This window comes from Palaemon carinicauda, chromosome 26, assembly GCF_036898095.1.
Source record: "Palaemon carinicauda isolate YSFRI2023 chromosome 26, ASM3689809v2, whole genome shotgun sequence".
Lineage (NCBI taxonomy): Eukaryota > Metazoa > Arthropoda > Malacostraca > Decapoda > Palaemonidae > Palaemon > Palaemon carinicauda.
The window spans coordinates 76,684,523-76,697,422 of NC_090750.1; the positions used below are offsets into that span (position 1 = coordinate 76,684,523).

Here is a 12,900-nt window from a genome sequence, read left to right on the forward strand (position 1 = left end):
ATAAATCAAATTGTTATTCATTTATTATTTTTTACATGCAATATGACATAAAATGCATCCAATTGAAATGATGGCGATGTTTAAAAAACTATTGCTGGTAACTTAACTAAATTTTTACATATATGCAAATCCTATACTAGATTAGGGTATCCTATGGTGTCTTCTCAGTCTAGAATAAATATTACAATTGCTGATTTGTAGCCATGATGACTAATAAAAACATCAGTTACAAAACTTGGTGTGTAACATTTGTTTTGGGTAACATATACCTGTATAGTCCAGGCTGGTTTTAGATATTCACACTAATTGTCCAAAGTATCGGTAACCAGCAAATTTTATGGTCGCCGGCCTTTCAAAACCAAACCAAGATGCAAGAAAAGTGTAAGATCAAAATTATTGACTTATTTCTTCCGGTAACAAAGTTTTCTTAATTAGGGATATCATTTTCAATAATTGGACTGTAAATTGTCGGAATGTGATGAGTCATATAAGACTTACAAATAGCTTTAATCTTTACAAGCTGGACCGAAAACAAAACCTAAATAGCAGATGGACGGACAGCAATGCTTAATAGCCACAATTCCTGACAATGGTATCAACAAAGTTATGATTGACTTCGCTTGATGTTTCTTAAACATAGGTGCCTGTTCCCTTAAGGCTTAAGAGGTGTGTGGTCGGTTCCTAACCATATGAATAAGAATAATTAGAACAAAAATATTTCGTTTTATTTGCAGGTTTATTTTTTTTTTTTTTTTTTTTTTTTTTGTGAAAACAGTAATACAGAATTTGTCCTAGAAGCAATTTTTCATTTAATACACATCGGATCCACTTAATATCATAGCATTTACGCGTTTTTTCTCTTGTATTTCAACACTTCCGGGGTGCAAGAATTTTATGCTGATTTGAAAAGAGAGCAGCCATTGAAAAGAGGCTAAGAACACTGATCCCTATGAGCGTTCATGAAATAAAATAAGACATTAGTTCGTTACTGCTGTTACGATTCAATAAAAGGGAATATGCCGGAGGGGGGGGGGCGGTTTTCAGTGAACAAACCATCCATAACCAAACCACGATTTGATTAAAAAAAAGTAATGAAACCACGTGACCAGGGACCGCCTAAAAATCAACCAATATCACACGTGGTTTAGGTATGCTTGTGTTTTTAGGTAGTTTTCTGAACATCTTTGGAACTTGGGATTTCCCCCTAAAAGAAATGCAAATCCAACGCAACCTTGCAAAGTTGTTATCGGTTTTGTGTGATCCTTGGACACATTACAGGTAGTAGAGAGAGAGAGAGAGAGAGAGAGAGAGAGAGAGAGAGAGAGAGAGAGAGAGAGAGAGAGAGAGAGAGAGAGAGAGAAGGTGCTAGGATAATGCAAAAGAAGGCTATATCATTCTGACGTATATTAATTGGAATAGTCAGTTCCCACAGTATTTAAGGATGTTCTATAGAGAAATGTATTAAGGAATTAAAATATATCAGTGTGATTATACTTTTCGATCACTATTATCGAAAAAGATTGCATTGCTTATAGGAATAAGAGATAAGACCTCTTTATCTCTCTAATATATATATATATATATATATATATATATATATATATATATATATATATATATGTATATATTTATTTTTATTTATTTATATATATATATATGTATGTATGTATATATATATATATATATATATATATATATATATATATATATATATATATAAATATATATAAAATTAATGATCGCATTTCTTTGAGTGCAATTGGTAATTTCTCTACCCCTCACATTCGAACTATCAAGCGATGTCTTGGTTGTTTAAACGTCGGCCACCTTTCAGGGCAAGAAGGGCATGATCTCTCCAAGTCAGGTCTGGCGAGGCGACACCGGTTTTGTTGCTGGGTGTACTTCTAATGAAAGTTGTGAATCTCCTGGAGTAAGAAAAGTTCCTTAAATAGTGAGTTAGCTTTCATCTCTTGAGATATTGGTAGTCGCGTGTGACCGATCATTCTCTTTACTGGTAGTTCTGTTTGGATGACAGTAAGTTTTGTTATGTATACTAGACATTACTGCCTTAGAAAGTGCCATTGATTTGGGGGGGGGAATGCAGAAAGTACATCAGTGCAGAGGGCCACCTAGTAAAACCTCATGCACCTGTCATAGTTCAATAGATGTATTTCTCATTGATAGGATGTTCAAAGGCACCGTTGTAGTCAGACACAAGCTCTGTTTATATATGCAGTACATTCTTTTCAGAGGGAGTATGAGAGTATTTCCAAGAACCTGGTATGAACCCCTGAACGATAACCTCGAGCGATCATTGGTCACTGTAGAAAATAGTCATTTAACTTCCTCATACTAAAGGGCTCCCGATGGCGATCTACAACAGGAGTTTTCATTATACTCTTGCTTCTTCTTTGTAGTACTGGCATGGTATCTGTCCTGGGTGAACTGTGCCCCCATTGTCTTATTTGAATTACAGTCATTAACCTGTAGTAATTTTCTCACCTTGGGCATGCATTTTATCTAGTAATTTTGTCCTGTTCAAGTCTATAATTCGGCCATTTTAAATCATTGCATTATGGGATGTGCCATAGACATTGCAATGCTTACTGGTTACGTACAGCTTATTTCCGCGTATTCCTATACATTCTTTATCATTTTGAGCATTTTATTATTTAATATTAATCGCTTAGGAGTTAGAATTTAGTTTCACCATCTTTTTAGTCATTATCAACTTACCTACAAGTTCTTAACTTCATCTTTTATAAATTTGAGTGTATCCTGTTTTCTCATCTTCTGGGATATTTGCTATAATTCTTTGTTAGCTGAAATATGTAACGATTCACGCTACTTAGTTATGTAGCGCTACATACTTCAAAGTTATGTAGTGCTGCACACTTCTCAGTTATGCAGTGCTTCACGCTTCTCAGTTTTGCTATTCGTTGCAGCAACATTGCTCCGTTTGAGGCAAGCAGAGCAAATATACCGAGTTATTTTTTAAGAATAAATGTTGGATGTGGGGTGATTAACAATAAACTACTTTCATGTGGAGTCTACCAGGAGCAATTTTAAGCCACTACCGTAAGACTGATGGGAATTTTTATACACACACACACACACACGTATATATATATATATATATATATATATATATATATATATATATATATATATATATATATATATATATATATATATATATATATATATATATATATATATAACCCGCCGTTGATAGTCCACTGAAGAACAAAGGTCTCAGACATGTCCTTCCACTCGCGTCTGTTTAGGGTCTCTCTTGCCAGCCCATACTCATAAACTTTCTTAGCTCGTCAATCCATAGTCTTCGCTTCCTTTCCCTGCTTCTTTTGCAATCTCTAGTGACCCATTCTGTTATTCTTAATGTCAATCTATCATCTGTCTTTCTTATAATATGTCCTGCTCATGTCCATTGCTTTTTCTTACATGTTGTTAGAATATCCTCTACTTCAGTTTGCTCTCGTATCCATGTTGCTCTATTTCTGTCTCTTAGTGTTATTCCCATCATTATTTTTTTCAATAGCTCTCTTATGTTCTAAGGCTTTACAACGGCTCCAAGTGGCTGATGCATAAGTTAGAACTTGAGTATGAGAGTGTTTTCATCTAATAAGCTGGTGTGAACTCCTGAACAATAACCACGATCGCTCATGAGTCACGATAAAATTTTTTTATTATAGTTTGTTACACTCTAAAGGGCTCCCGATTTCGGTGTACAGTCACACACACATATTATTATTATTATTATTATTATTATTATTATTATTATTATTATTATTATTATTATTATTATTACTAGCCAAGCTACAACCCTAGTTGGAAAAGCATGATGCTATAAGCCCAGGGGCTCCAACAGGGAAAAATAGCCCAATGAGGAAAGGAAATAAGGAAATAAATAAATGATGAGAATAAATTAACAATATATCATTCTAAAAACAGTAACAGCGTCAAAACAGGTATGTCCTATATAAACTATAAAAAGACTCATGTCAGCCTGGTCAACTTAAAAACATTTGCTCCAACTTTGAACTTTTGAAGTTCTACTGATTCAACTACCCGATTAGGAAGATCATTCCTCAACTTGGTAACAGCTGGAATAAAACTTCTAGAATACTGTGTAGTATTGAGCCTCATGATGGAGAAGGCCTGGCTATTAGAATTAACTGCTTGCCTAGTATTACGAACAGGATAGAATTATCCAGGAAGATCTGAATGTAAAGGATGGTCTGAGTTATGAAAAATCTTATGCAACATGCATAATGAACTAATTGAACGACGGTGCCAAAGATTAATATCTAGATCAGGAATAAGAAATTTAATAGACAGTAAGTTTCTGTCCAACAAATTAAGATGAGAATCAGCTGCTAAACACCAGACAGGAGAACAATACTCAAAACATGGTAGAATGAAAAAATTAAAACACTTCTTCAGAATAGATTGATCACCGAAAACCTTAAAAGACTTTCTCAATAAGCCAATTTTTTGTGCAATTGAAGAAGACATAGACCTAATGTGTTTATCAAAAGTAAATTTGCTGCCGAGAATCACACCTAAAATTTTAAAAGTCATATAAATTTAAAGAAACATTATCAATACTGAGATCCGGATGTTGAGGAGCCACCGTCCTTGACCTACTTACAATCATACTTTGAGTTTTGTTAGGATTCAACTTCATACCCCATAATTTGCACCATGCACTAATTTTAGCTAAATCTCTATTAAGGGATTCACCAACCCCAGATCTACATTCAGGGGATGGAATTTATGTAAAGAGAGTAGCATAATCTGCATATGCAACAAGCTTGTTTTCTAAGCCAAACCACATGTCATGTGTATATAGTATGAAAAGTAATGGGCCAAGAACACTACCCTGTGGAACACCAGATATCACATTCCTATACTCACTATGGTGTCCATCAACAACAACTCTTTGAGATCTATTACTTAAAAAATCAATAATAATGCTAAGAAACGACCCACCCACTCCCAACTGTTTCAGTTTGAAAACAAGGGCCTCATGATTAACACGGTCAAAGGCAGCACTAAAATCAAGGCCAATCATACGAACTTCCTGACCACAATCAAGGGATTTCTGTACAGCATTGGAGATTGTAAGAAGGGCATCACATGCTCCAAGGCCATTACGAAAACCAAATTGCAAACTAGCGAATAGATGATTACCTTCAGCAAACCTATTAAGACGTTTGCCAGAAGACGTTCAAAAACTTTAGATAATATGGGAGTTATGGAAATTGGGCGGTAATCGGTGGGACTTGAGCTACCACAAACACATTTACATAGAGGAGTAGCATTACCAATTCTCCAACAAGTACTAAAAGCTCCTCTTCTTGCTAACTTGCGCAAAATAACAGATAACTTTGGAGCTAAGAAATCTGCTGTCTTTATAAAAAACAAAGGAAAAATACCGTTTGAGCCTACACCTCCATAAGCATCATCCATCAACAGAGCTTTAATCTCACGAGATCGAAAAGCTAAACTAGTTAGTTTAGCCTCAGGAAAACAGGAATGAGGAAGTTCAAGTTTTCATTACTCTGTTTACTGTCAAAAACATCAGCCAAAAGGGTTGCCTTTTCCTTTGGACAGTGAGTGACTGAGCCATCTGGTTTAAGTAAAGGAGGAACTGTTGCATCTACACCAAAGAGTGCAGATTTAAGGGTAGACCACCATTTATGTTCCTGAGTTGTACCAGAAAGGGGTTCTTTTATGGTTAAATGGTACTCCTTTTCAGTTGAGGCATAAACTCTCTGAGCAAAAGCTCGAAGCTGAGTATAGTTGTTCCAGGTCAAATCTGATCTGTTACCCTTCCAAAGGTGATAAGCCTCCTGCTTCTCCAAATATATATGCATGTATGTATGTATGTATGTATGTATGTATGTGTATATATATATATATATATATATATATATATATATATATATATATATATATATATATATATATATATATATATTATATATGTGAGTTTGACCCCTGATGAGCGTGCATGTTTTAATCAACAAAGTCCAAGTAGGTAAGTCAACATTATTTTGTTACCGTCAGTTATTGCTTCAAATATCTATCCAAAACAATTACTAAAAAAATGTCGCAAATTTCCATCTTTGATGCCATTAGATTAAACATTAGCTTGTGTCCATTTTTTCAATATGAATTTAATTATGAATAATTTTTAGAGACTACCAACCTTATAGTCCGTCCAGTTGTTGTTAAATATTATTTTACCTACTTTTTCAAAACACTTTAAAGATGGTAGTCAACATATACGTTTTCCCAATTTGCAGGATGCCCAGAATACTGAATTATTTATCTAACTGTCGTAACAAGTCGTTATTAACTTCATGGTAATAAGTCTACTGTTCAAATTCTAAAGTAAACAAAAAACAAAATTAAAATTGTCAGATTGATTGATTTTTTTTTCTCAAATTAAAATCGTATGGATCGTAAGTTTTATTTAACCATTTTAAGACAAAAACATTTTGTCTGCTTGATAGACTATAATAAATAGAGTGGATGATGTTTTATAATTTATTTAGTACAATTGAAAGACAACTAAGGTACAGTGCTATCTTAACCGAACTTATGTAGGCTTAATTCACATATAAAACTATTGAACATCTTTGTAAACTTCATGTGTAATATGGAAAATAAAATCTTTAGTATTGATTCTTAAAATGCTCTATAGCCCACAAGTCAATTTCAAAGTTTTCTCTATTTTTAATCTTTTTATGTACTCAATACCGATGCTTGTTTATTGTCACTGAAATTGAATATTGTATTTCATCGTATTTAGGATATAACACAGATAAGGAAGTAATAACATCAGAGGTTTCACTTTAAAAGCTTAAATTGTAATGATTTCAGATGTGGTTTTATATGTACGTTTAGTATATATTTTATTATATATGAAACTGAGAGTTAATTCTGATTTGATATACGAAAATTATATATTTTATTATATATGAAACAGAGTTAATTCTAATTTGATATACGAAAATTATATATTTTATTATATATGAAACTGAGAGTTAATTCTAATTTGATATACGAAAATTATATATTTTATTATATATGAAACTGAGAGTTAATTCTAATTTGATATACGAAAAGTATATATTTTATTAAATACAAAACTTGGAGCTAATCTTGTTTTGATGTACGTACATTATATTTTTTAATGATACAAAACTGAGAGGTAATACTGTAAAGCTTCTTAACCAGCTGCAAAGGTATCATGCGATTCTAGGAAAGGGAGTCAATTCCACCTGATTAAGTGAGACGTCTAGTGATATTTGTAAACACAACCTTTCCACTTTGCTCATCGTATTTGTAAACACGGTAATTCTAAACCACAGTGACACCCAAGTCTATAAGGCTTTAGACTGACACCTCCCTCTGTGTTTCACAGGTTTGTATCGTCGGTAAATTTACTGTGTTTGTATAGTATAGCGTGGTGTAAGTTGTACAGGTAGCCTAGTGTAAGTCGTTTAGATAGCCTAGCCTAAGCCGTACGTATAACGTAGTTTAAGCTTTGCATATAGCTTAGCCTAAGCCTTATAAATAGCCTAGTCTAATGTTTATAAATAGCTTATCCTGTGTCTTACATATAAATTAGCCTAAACCTTATATATAGCCTTGCCTAAATCTTATATATTGCCTAGCCTAAACTCTTATACAGTAGATAGCCTATTCTAACTTTTTTTAGATAGCCTAGCCTGTGCTTTACATATAAATGAGCTTAAGCCTTATATATAGCCTAGCCTAAACCTTATCTACTGCTAAAACTAAGCTTTATAGGTTTTACTGGTAAAATTATAGTTACGGACGGGAGAACATTTCATACAGAAAATGTGTTTTCCTGTAGTAAACAATGTACTTTTACCGAATTTGACCTTTATTTCATTGGCAAACAAACAGAATAACCAGTTCGACTACTTCCCCACTACACTCACTAAATCTGGTTTTATTATAATTGAAATGCAGTTAAATTTGGTGAAGTCACATTATTTACTACAGGAAAACATATTTTCTGTTCAAAAAGCATTACCCTAAATCTAATGGTTTTTGCTCTGCCGTACGTTCGCTTCGCCCGCGGAAAAAGAAAAACATCAAGCTCCCATGTTTTGGCAAGCGGTAATGCTGAGCTGCTCACTCCATCATCATAGATTGATTATTATTTTTTAGATAATTGTTCCAGATATATTTTTTCTTATAAAATCTAATGGTTCTTGCTTCTCTCGCGAAAAAAGAAAAACATTAAGCTCCTATGTACTGGCAAGCTGTACATGTTGAGCTAAGGCCCCCCCCCATTGGTTCTTATTTCTTGGTTATTGTTCAACAGGTTTTTGTAAATCTGAAAAGTACAGGCCCTAAAATTCAATAGAAAAATAATTAATGACTATGATCGGGCCATTGAAGGAGTTTGTCTTCCCTGTAAAATATCCAAGAACAACACTTTGGCAACTGTAATTTTTGTGGTATGACATTATGCGCTTTTAGAAACTTATTAATTACACTTGGTGTACCATGGAATTTTCCACAGAACTTTTCCCACGGCTTCCAGGTACGAATAACTGCAACCATTACATGTTTCTATAGGAAGTTCCAAATAGTAGACGGTAATAGTAACATACGTTAAAAGCATGGGAAAGGACTGAAGCAAACCCCTTGGAGTGAAAACAAAGGAAGTGGGAAATATAGCCTCCCCATGTAAGTTTCCATACGCATGGGTATGTGATTGGTTAACGGAAAACATCTGTGTAACAGTTCGGCATCTGTAAAGTAAACTTGAATGGTAAATTCGTTCAGAGCAAGTATTTGTTATGTAAAAACTGAATGTAATACGGCAATAACAGAAAAAAAAAAATGATGAATAATTAGTACAATAAAGTGAAATAAAGAGTAAATATTATTTTTAAATATTTAACTTAGCCGGTGAATATATAGCTGCAACTCTGTTGCTCGACAGACAAAAAACTGTACAAAAAAACTCGCCAGCGATCGCTATACAGGTTGCGGGTGTGCCCATCAGCGCCAACTGTCGGCCACCAAACTCCATGTAAACAAAGACTCAATTTTCTCTCTGTCGACGTGTCGACAAGACGTACTTTACTCGCTGTTGAAACCTGGAGTTTTTCCCATCATCTTTGGTGAAGTACTATATTCTGGTTTGAGCTTTCGCAGTGCAGGTGTTTTATCTTCATCTTAAATCTTGAACTCGTTTTGGATAGATTTAATTTTTGGTGACAAAGAGAGTATGGACTTTCTTTGACTTTTAAATGGCCGACCCTTCCCTTAGACGGAAGTGTGTTTAGGCTTTTAGTAATTAATAAACATAAAAAATAAATTTTAATGTTTTGTTTATATGCGACCTTTCCTGAGAGTAGGCGGTCCTAACTTGGAAACCGAAGTTAATCAACGTTGAGCCCTTTAAATCGTAATAGCTTTTAAAGAGCTAAGGATTTAAAACTTTTTAAATGAAAGATTTTATGAAAGAATTTCTTTGAATAGTCTTCGTACTGTTTTCAAAGATGAACTAACGTTTAGTTTATTTATGCTACGCAGTTTGCGCTCTATCGTTACGATAGAGAGAGAGTGTATCACGGTTTCACTTTGCAGAAAGAGTAAATCGATTCTGACGTTTTGTTCATTCTTCTTTCAAAGCTTAAATGTTTTAAATTCTATTTTAAAGGAACTTTTTAATTGAAAAACCTTTCAGTTTTTTCCTTTGGTCAAATAACATGTTTTTTTGACGAAACGTAATTTGGCTCTTCTCTTAGGTGCGAAATCAAGAGAGAAAGAGAGAGAGAGATAGAGACGGAGGGAGAGAGAGGAGAGAAAACGTTCCGTTCAAGCGGGTAACGTTGTTCTCGAGTTACTCTCGTCCCTAGTCTCTGTACGGGGAGAAAGGATAAAACGTTTTTAGTTTTATTCTCGTCCCCAGGCAATGTACGGTGAGAGATTGAAAACGTAGTTTTGAATGAACTAGTGTTTATTCTCTTCCCCAACCACTGAATTTTTTATCTTAAAAGATGTTTACTGTTTTTTTGCTGGTATTAATGTGCTTGCATTATACGCCTGATTTCGCATTTACTACCTTTTGATGAGGGTAGAATTGCGTGCTTCAGGTAGAAATCAGTAAAGTTTCGATTTCAGTGAAATAAGTGCAAAACAGAAAATCGTAGTGATAAAGTGATATTACGCAAAGTGTTACAGTGTTGCGTCCGAGGGTTCGTCTGTTCGTGCCTGTCGTTCACCTAGTCCGGGACCTCTTGCAAGCTCCCAAGCCCAGGGGAGAAGTAATGTCGTACGACTTATGGGTTCGAGAGGCCTTGATCAGCGAACAGACGTTTCCCTCTATGGTATCGGGTGTATCTTACCAAGATCTCCCCTACCATAAGGCGAGAGAGACGTTTTTCTCCTCGTCATCCGAAAGCTTTTCGCATAAGAAACCTGTAACAAGGTTTCGAGACCCTTAAGCGAAAGTCAGTCCTTTCAGGACAGGTCCAGCGTCCTGGTTGCAGCCATTAGGACAGCTCTGACCCTATGCAGTCATCGGAAAACTGCTCGCCGCCTAACAAAAGCGTAACACAGACTCCGAGAGTCTTTTTTGTTGGCAAAGTGTTGCGGTCACAGATGTTACCCTCGTCTCTTACCGCAACCATTTCCGTTGATCCTTAATGGGTTGTACGGCAAGACATGCAGAATATGCTTGCCTCCCTTATGGAAGAATATTCTGCCGATTAGTCCGTTGAGTCTAGCCGTTTATCTCATCGATATCCTGGCTTTCAGCCAACCTAACGTTCCTTTGTGCATCCTGTTGACGTTGGCGTAGCTAAGTCACGTCAGTCAGGTTGTTTAGAACCACACTCGATGCGGTCTCGTGTGGATTTTCAGCCACATTTGGACGTTAGGCCACTTGCTGATGCTCCTGTTGACGTTCAGGACGTTCGCTAACAATCGGAGTTGACTTGTTTTGACGCTGTGCGTCAGCCTCCGCATTCTAGAGTTGTTTTGACTGCTCAGTCTAGGCAGTCAAAGCAGTCTCGAGTGGACGCTGTGCGTCCTCACGCACCTGTTGTTGTTGACAGTTCAGTTGTTGACAGTTCACAGACTGTCAAGCAGTTACATGACGTTGCGTCTTGGTCCGCTACTAATGCACCAGTGTGTGTGGACTCTGCTTGTAAAGCATTGCCACCACGGTAGGTCTCTCCCTTGCTTGAGACTCAGCTTTTATCGGACAAGGTTCCTTTAGATGAGGAAGTTGCTGTTCCCCCTCCTACTGATATTCCCTTGAGGACTCTGTCAGGCGGAGAGGAGCCTAAAGCTGCTTAGCCCTCTATGGACTTTAATTAAATCATGCTGATTTTTAAGGATCTTTGTCCGGATCTTTTTGTAACTGCTGCTCCTCGTTCGCCTAAACGTCAGAGCTTACACTAGGCCTAGCTACTTCGAAGCCGTTGTTTATAAGCTAGTGCTCTCTCGCTCTCCTAGAGAGCTTTTCGTCTGCTAGGCGACTGGTTTATCACCAGGAGGAGTTTGGGGGATACAGCCTTTGCTTTCCCTTCTCTTAAACTGGCTTATAGAGCGAGAGTCTGATATGACACGAGAGAAGTTCTCGGCTTGGGAGTTCCTGCCTCTGCCCAGATAGACTTCTCAAATCTCGTAGACTCTCCCTGGCGCCTGGCCAGGAGACGCTCCAAGTTTTTTACAGGTCAACTTCACAGCTGTTTTCGAGCCTTTGAAGTTTTGCTGTACAATTATGTCATGCATAAACAAGGCTTTCAGGGATGGAAAGCGGTACAGCCTCAGTCGCTAACCCCGTCTGTTGCCGCACCTGCTCCCGTAGACCATAAATGGGCTTTGCTGCAAGACATGCAGTCCAAGCTTGCGTCCTTGATAGAGGACTTTAATGCGGAGAAGGTTGCTGCCGAACCTTCTGGCCAACAACCTTCCAACCGGTCGGTTGTGCGTCCTGTTGACGCTGAGGTAACCTTCTCGCGTCTACCAGTTGAGGTGGTTCCTCCACCGATGCGACCCAGTGTGGGTTGCCAGCCGCACGTTGACGTTAAGCGACGCTCGGAGGTGGTTGTTGACGTTCAGGACGTTCAACAACCATCAGAGGTGACTTGTTTTGACGCGGTGCGTCAACCTCAGCAACCCGATATGGTGTTGACTGCACAACCCAGACGGTCTAGACAGTCTCAGGTGGACGCTGTGCTTCCTCGCGCACCCATGGTTGTTGACAGTTCACAGACTGTGCAGCAATTCCATGACGTTGCGTCCGGCTCCGTCACGCATGCACCAGTGCGACCGGACTCAGCGAGCCAGACGTTGCCCACTCCGTTGCCGTTTCCTCATCAGTTTTCGGATGAGGAACTATCTGATGAGGACGTTGCTGAACAACAAGACGATCAGCCCCCAGAATAGATCAAGCCCTGCTATCCATCCAGAAGATGCTGAAGAAGGAACGCTGCTCAGTCAGGCTGTGGATGAGTCTGGTGGGGACGCTGTCATCCCTGGAACAGTTTGTATCACTAGGAAGACTACACCTCCGTCCTCTTCAATATCATCTGGCTTTTCACTGGAAAAAGGACAAGACGCTAGAAGCGGTCTCGATCCCGATTTCCGGAAAGATAAAGTCTTGTCTGACTTGGTGGAAGGACAATATCAACCTAAGAGAGGGTCTTCCCCTGGCTGTTCAGACTCCCCACCACGTTCTCTTCTCGGACGCATCGGACTTGGGCTGGTGCGCGACACTGGACGGTCGGGAATGCTCAGGTCTGTGGAACTCGAGTCAGAGGAGCATGCATATCAACTGCAAGGAGCTGTTGGCAGTTCATCTGGCCTTGA

The 12,900-nt window shown here is 37.5% G+C and overlaps 1 protein-coding gene across 5 annotated transcripts in view; it reads left to right on the plus strand.

Annotated features, from left to right (window-relative positions):
* The first annotated feature begins 2,011 nt into the window (after positions 1-2,011).
* Positions 2,012-12,900, plus strand: part of LOC137620236 (SAP30-binding protein-like) — a 58,161-nt gene continuing 47,272 nt past the window's right edge. For 4 of the 5 annotated variants that reach the window (XM_068350472.1, XM_068350474.1, XM_068350475.1 and 1 more), the window contains exon 1: positions 7,297-7,456. The gene's annotated coding sequence lies outside the window, so the exon portion shown is untranslated. Of the gene's footprint in view, positions 2,035-7,296; positions 7,457-12,900 lie in introns of those variants that run through there. The other variant, XM_068350473.1, reaches the window with a different exon arrangement.